This window comes from Engraulis encrasicolus, chromosome 3, assembly GCF_034702125.1.
Source record: "Engraulis encrasicolus isolate BLACKSEA-1 chromosome 3, IST_EnEncr_1.0, whole genome shotgun sequence".
NCBI classification, from domain to species: domain Eukaryota; kingdom Metazoa; phylum Chordata; class Actinopteri; order Clupeiformes; family Engraulidae; genus Engraulis; species Engraulis encrasicolus.
The window spans coordinates 2,245,797-2,253,296 of record NC_085859.1 but is presented as its reverse complement, the minus strand read 5'-3'; the positions used below and the strand labels follow the sequence as shown (position 1 = coordinate 2,253,296).

General features: G+C 45.1%; 1 protein-coding gene across 1 annotated transcript in view; it reads left to right on the top strand.

Annotated features, from left to right (window-relative positions):
- Window positions 1-7,500, top strand: part of LOC134445175 (glycerol-3-phosphate acyltransferase 4-like) — a 43,357-nt gene that overhangs the window by 8,129 nt on the left and 27,728 nt on the right. The window lies entirely within an intron of this gene.

Sequence of the window (7,500 nt, the reverse complement as noted above, 5' to 3'; positions counted from 1 at the left end):
TGTGTGTGTGTGTTTGTGTGTGTGTGTGTCTGTGTCTGTGTGTGTGTGTGTGTGTGTGTGTGTGTGTGTGTGTGTGTGTGTGTGCTATGGGGACTTGGAGTACTCATTAGATACGGCTTCCTACTGCCACTCAGGTGAGGGGTGTGTGTGTGTGTGTGTGTGTGTGTGTGTGTGTGTGTGTGTGTGTGTGTGTTGTGGGGACTCGGAGTACTCATACGATACGGCTTCCTATTGCCACTAAGGTGAGGGGTGTGTGTGTGTGTGTGTGTGTGTGTGTGTGTGTGTGTGTGTGTGTGTGTGTTGTGTGGAGTCGGAGTACTCATACGATACGGCTTCCTACTGCCACTAAGGTGAGGGGTGTGTGTGTGTGTGTGTGTGTGTGTGTGTGTGTGTGTGTGTGTGTGTGTGTGTGTGTGTGTGTGTGTGTGTGTGTGTACTGTATCTGTATCTGTATCTGTATCTGTACGTGTGTGTGTGTGTCAATTCTAGGCTAGTGAATTCAGCCAAAATTGAACAAATTTTTCCACTTCAAAGATGGAGTCCTTTCCGCCGACAATTTACTCAGCCAATTACGTGCCATGTTAATGTCTGACTTACAATTGACCAGAAAGATATATGGAAGACGGGCATTGGATGCATGGAGGTGCCAACCACACACCTGTATAGGTATGTGTGCCCAACACTAAACTTGCGCACCCACCAATCGCATCCACCCTCTTTGAGCGAAGTGGCGTCGGAACTGAGCAAATTTGTGAGAATTGCGACGAGGAAGTGCCTTGCTAGTCAGCGAAGCTAATCAGCCAAATCCTGACCCCCTGCTATTATGTTCTTGGTTAAGTTGGAAGTTGAATAATGTGAGATCGTTAGCATGTAGTACAGCTCTTATACCTGGTGGGGGCGCTCTCGTACCTAGATCCTGCCTCTCTGCGGGTTCCTGGGTGTGTGTGTGTATGTGTGTGTGTGTGTGTGTGTGTGTGTGTGTGTGTGTGTGTGTGTGTGTGTGTGTGTGTGTGTGTGTCGTGGCCCCATTAACGCCTCAGAGGGGGACCGGATGCTCATTAGAACCTGATTGGCTGGATCTCCTGGGGCTGGATGCTGATTGGCTGGATCTCCTGGGGCTGGATGCTGATTGGGTCTCCTCTATTCTGGGCCCCGGGGCCTCGAGGGGGCTGCTCTGATCCACTTTAACACCCAGATCCACACACACACACACACACACACACACACACACACACACACACACACACACACACACACACACACACACACACACACACACACACACACTCAATATCAATCAGGCTTTGCCGCTCAAGACAGCTCAGCGTGTGTGTGTGTGTGTGTGTGTGCGTGTGTGCGTGTCTGTGTGTGTGTGTGTGTGTGCGTGTGTGTGTGTGTGTGTTCGTGCAGATGGGTTTGAAAGGGAGGTCGCAACTCAGGGGAGGACTGTGTGTAATTGGCTGCGTTAGACACACACACACACACACACACACACACACACACACACACACACACACACACACACACACACACACACACACACACACACACACACATACACACACACACACATACACACACACACACACACAGGGAGAGTCCGTGTGGCTCGGTCTGAAATGAGATGGAAATAGGTGAAATCCCCGGTCTCATCACACGCTTGACATTGACACATACACACACACACACCCATACCGCAGACACACACACACACACACACACACACACACACACACACACACACACACAGTCCTGCTGGGGCCAGCTGTATATGCACACACACGCACCAAAGTACAACACAGCATGTGTTTTTGTCTGCAGAACACACTCACACACACACACACACACACACACACACACACACACACACACACACACACACACACACACAGACACACACACACACACCATGAGGTTTGCTGGATGATCATTGATCGGAGTAGGATTCGGGATTCGGACTAGGATTTGGGATTGGGTTTCGGATTTGGTTAAAGTGTATATCGCAGGTTAACCACTACTTTGGATCAATGTGTACACACTGTATTCAATAAATGATCCACATATATAAGTCCCTCCAAAAACGATGTTAAACAACGATTTTTGTTGTTTGTTGTGGCAAATGTGGCTTTAACCGTAACCTGGCGACTACGTCAGGCGAGGCCATGGGTGAACGTTCTAATTTTATTTGCCTGGAATTTTACATAGGCGAGGTGACGATCACTAATGATATAACGTCCGTGGCCTGCAGGCCTATAATAGAAATCGCAACTGTAATCGTGCGGCTTTTCTCATGCAGGGCACTGTAACAACTTCCAAATGATTTAGTAACTTTTGTCCAACTAGTTTTAGTAGAAATGCTATTCATGCAGGGTTGCAAATTCTGCTTGGACCTATAGGCCTAGGCTAGACTATGCGACATGGGCTTCTTTTTTTTTTTACTAGTCCCTTCATATTTTTTGGGCTTGCTTTTAAGTAAGGGTTAACGTTCGGCGAGAAGGTCGCTACCGTGGAATAGCAGCACGACAGAGAGAATCTTTAGACCCCGACGCGGAGCGGAGGGGTCTTGTTCTCTCTGAAGTGCTGCTATTCCACAAAGCGACCGACTCGCCGAAAGTTAACCCGCTTATTATATGGATATACTTAAATGATTCACACATGCGGGGACATTTCTTTAGACCTAGCCTATTTAATGTTAAGATTGTTGCTGCGCAAAACAAAACAGTGCCGTTGTGGAACACCGCTAGGCAACAGGTAGGGTAGCCAGGACAACAGGTGTTGTCTATCTATTAGAGTGACAAAAGACCGGACCCCCTGCGGAGTGATATGAAACATTCGCTTTAGCCACTGACTTGTATACAAGCCAGTGGCTTTAGCAGTGAACGTCTTGTTGCCATTGACAGCGGTAGCCAGGACAACGGGTGCTGTCTATCACAGCAGCTGATTAGAGTCTTGTTGAAAAGTCGCTTTAGCAGTGAAAAGTCTTGTTACCATTGACAGCGGTCTGTTATAGACCAACCCGTCCGTTATCGAAAAATAACAGACGTCCGAACGTTGGGGAGCCCCGTTGAAATGAATGGAGCATTCGACAGATGACGTCACAACCATATAATAATCATGTTTAATGAACTGCCAATATCGTGTCAGCTAAATGCAATAGGCTACCTAAATTACAAACAGCACAAACGGGAAATGATCTGCGTAGCCTAAAATGTGGTGCTATTCGCCCGACTGGGGAGGGACTGTCCATGGTGCTGAAATCGCGTCAAACTTTTCCAAGGTGCAAAACAGTAGGCTAAAGTAGAGTCATGTCGCTGTTGTAAAAATCACATTTTCAATTTCCTTTGACTGTTCCATAGAATTACATGCAACTTCAATAAAGGTCACCCACATGCGTATCACAAATAGCATAGGTAACCCACGCGGCGGCGGGACTTTTCGATTAACCTATATTCCTTGAAAAAAAAAAAGTCCGAGTGTCACAAAAAAACTACACTGTCCGTAATTACTACCAAACGAAATTATCCAATAGAAGAAATCAAGTCTTCAGTTTCAATAATCCACGTTGTGTGGCGCAAATGTAGCGCCTTCCAAGTCTCTCGCGGCCAAAAGTGACTAAGCTCACCTCTGATGATAGCCTATAGCCTACTTATGTTCCAGGTTACTCACGGCACTGAGACGATGCAGGATAATCCATGGAAAGTCTTCAAGTAATCCAAACAGAGCGATTCAAGCAAGACAGTAAAACAACAATAGTCGCCAGATCAAACATAAATACCAAAACTAGCCTATAGGCCAATGTAGATTTGGTATGACGTTTGATAAAAGCATATCATTCAGATGGCCAGGGAGAGAGGCAAACAATCTTTCAACAGCGTTGGCTGGAGCCTTCGAGTAGAGCCTTTTGGTTGTATCTTTTCAGTCTCTATTTTCCTACTACGCGCGTTGGATCCACGTTTTTAGATGCGTCCCAGCATCTCTATAAAAGGGTAGGCTATGTCTGTCCGTCCGTCTGAAACGCGTTCTTCAAATTGTTCCCTTCTGTGTCCACAAGGTGGGAGAGTTGACTATTTGGCCCGGAGCACGCAGCTGATTGCATTGTGAGACAAGTGCAGCGCGAGTAGCCTACAATGAAAGTGCTGCTGCATTGAATAAGAAGCAGTGATAACGCGCCAGTTGCCCTAGCCAGGACAACTGAGGGGGCATTTAATTTTCGGCATTATTTTGCGTTTGGGCCGTGGGAGGCAACTTCGTTTCGTTTTCACCAACACCACTGTGAAGTGTGTGTCACTATGTTCACGGTCTTTACCCCCTTATGAGACTTCGGCCCGAGGATGTCAAACGTGAGGGGGGCGCTTCATCATGTTGTGTATGATAGTGTCACGTTGTGCAGCTCAACTATGTGGTTTGTCAGAAACTCGCGGCAATGACAATGAAACGTGGTGCTCGAAACAAGTAGACAAATGCGCCATTTGACATACGGTGTACTGATGTTCTCGGACATATTGCAAGGGAGGTTCATTCGTTTTCTTCTGACGGCCGCGTGGACCGCACAGGTGCTTTCCGCTGTGCCCAGACAGATTGCTTTGCAGTCGTTTGAATTTGGTAATCTCTGGCACTCTTACAATGCAGCCGACTGCTTTGCACCTTGCCGTTAAAAAGCTTGGAGCGAATGATTCACCCAAACGGTTTTATTTATTTATTATTTGTCGCTGTTTAGGCTACATTCTTTCCCACTTGGACATGGTGCTGAAATGGTGTGACAGACCTACTAAAGGTTGATACTAACAATGTCTGGTAATTTGTAGCGTAGGCCTACTTGAAATTTGAAATCACATGGTAGGCCTACTTCTCCAAATTCAAGCTTTCGAGACTCGCACTTTGAGGCAAGCGCAATTGTAACCCCCCCCCGCATTTTTTTTTCTTTTTTTTTGGCATAGTTCGAACACTGGTTTTTACTGCCTCACGGTCACACGGCACCCTGTAGCGGTCATGATATAATATTGCCAATGATATTTATTTCATACCCGTACGGCATAATTCAATCACACACCGTACAGAATGCAGGGCTACCGCTACTGCGGGCTACTGAATGGCCTCGCCTGACGTCACACAATAGATTAGAATTCTTTGAACATGTTACTGAAAATACACACTTTTCCTCATTATATTTCATTTTCTGATGTCCTGTTGCATGAAAAAAATGATGGATAATTGTTCAAGTGGTAGAACTATCAAAGGAAGTCCATTATTTTGAATAAAAATTAACCTGAGATATACACTTTAAACCTTCAGCAGTGGATTTGGTATTTCAGCAGAACCTCATAACTCAGGATTCGATACGTCGCTAGTTGACGAGAGGTTTTCTGGTATCGACCCTCATGACTGGAATCATACTGTACAGTACGACACAGAAGTGACTACAACCCTCACATTTCTGTAAATTTGTAAGTCTATATTATTTTCATGGGACAACATTAAAAAAAATAATAACTTTGACACAGTGAGCCGTAGCAAGCGTACAACTTATATCATCGCTTCCATTTATTGTTCACTCAGAAAAATTTTAGTGTCTCAAAATGCAGCTCCCAAAAGTGAGTGCACCCTATGAGTGCACCCTATGAGTACACGGGACTCACTAGTTCGACGCCCTTTCGTGACTTACCGCTTACGTCATACGACCCTAAACCTAATCCTAACCCTAACCTTAACCCTAAACCTAACCCTAAACCTAACCCTAAACTTAACCCTAACCCTAACCTTAACCCTAAACCTAACCCTAACCTTAAATCGCTTGTTTGAAATGTTTGATTACCATGGGAAGTCACGAGAGGGCGTCAAACTAGTGAGTCCCATGAGTACACCCTGAGGTAGTTTTGCGAGCAAGGGTCAAGGGTCAAGGGTCAAGGCCTTGTGCTTGGTCTGGGCAGCCAGTGGTAGCCAGTGCAACTCGATGAATAGAGGAATAACATGGGCCCTTTTGGGTTGATTGAATACAAAACGTGCGTGCTGCATTCTGGACCATCTGCTTAATTGCACAAGCAGGTAGTTGCAGTTGTCCAGGCAGGAGATGACCTACTTGTGTGGGGCTGAACATAGTTTTTTTCTTTTTATTAATTTTAGGTTCATTGTTTTTTGTGTGTGTGTGTGTGTGTGTGTGTGTGTGTGTGTGTGTGTGTGTGTGTGTGTGTGTGTGTGTGTGTGTGTGGGGGGGGGGTGGTTGTGAGGGCATGTGAATTCCTTTGTGTGGGGGTGAATGTGGGTGTATGCGTGGATGGATGAATGTCCCAAAGGTGTTTAGGTGGATGAATGTTGGTGGGTGTGGATATATGGTTGGATGGATGAATGTGTGCTGATGTGACTGGGGGAGTGAATGTGGGGGTTTGTGAGGATGGATGGATGTAGACCTGCAGATGGGAGCAAAAATAAGGTTAAAAGGGTGGGTGGGATGGAGTACATGCAAATACTTTAAAGTAAAAAAGAATACCGTCTGAGCACAGGACAAACTGCCTGTATAGGTATTGTTTTGGTAGTGTTTGGTAGTGCTTTTTTTATATGTGATTTTGTCTGTTTTGTTTTTAAACTTCTTCTTATTATTATTGTTTTGATTTCTGTTTTGAAATGCACACAAGTGGGGAAAAAAACAAAAACAAACTGAAATGTGTTTATAAATGAATGATTGCATATGAACTCGCTGAGTTTTGAATGAACACAATAAAGTATATAAAAAAAAAAATGAGAGACTTAGTTGCTGCCCTATGTAGCGAATGGGGTGAAGGTCAAGGTCAAGGTCAAGGTGTTTGGGGACTATGTTTGGGGCCACACTGGTGATGTTGTGACAGTAGTGGTGTCAACAATTATCGTACAATTCAATAATCGATTCAGCAAATGCCATAATTATTTATTATCGAAGATTCAATTACTTCCTTGGGCATTTCCAGAGCAATGAACTTTAAAGTAAATGAAAGCATTGAAAACGGCAGGACGATTGATACCCACAACAGTAAATAATAAAGTATTGTTCAGTATTTGACTACTTGTATTGCCTCATGACTGATGAAAAATGTGAAAAATGTGTCATCGCTTTCAGTAGAAATGTAATGCATTGCATTGCATCGCAGAATCGGACTGAATCAATTCGAAATTGAACCGTTACCTCCTGAATCGTAATCGAATCGAATCGAATCGTAATGCACACCACTATGTGACTTTTTATCACTTGAGCGGGTTCAGCTGTAGGAGGTGGTTCTTCATACATGTCAAACTTCGGCTTTTTTCGCACACCTCAGCTGGCAGGTGCGTCGGAGATGGCACCATGGGTCACTCAGCAATAGTTCAAAGAAACTCCCCGCACACTGACCATTTCGCTGTTCTTTCTTTAATAAACGACGTTTCGGTGCTAGACCTTCATCAGGCAATCGTACCTTCATACATGTCGAAAAGTCGGTGAGGCAGGCTGAGATGCGCGCTGAAACCATGGAGTCATCTGGGCGTCATCAGGGG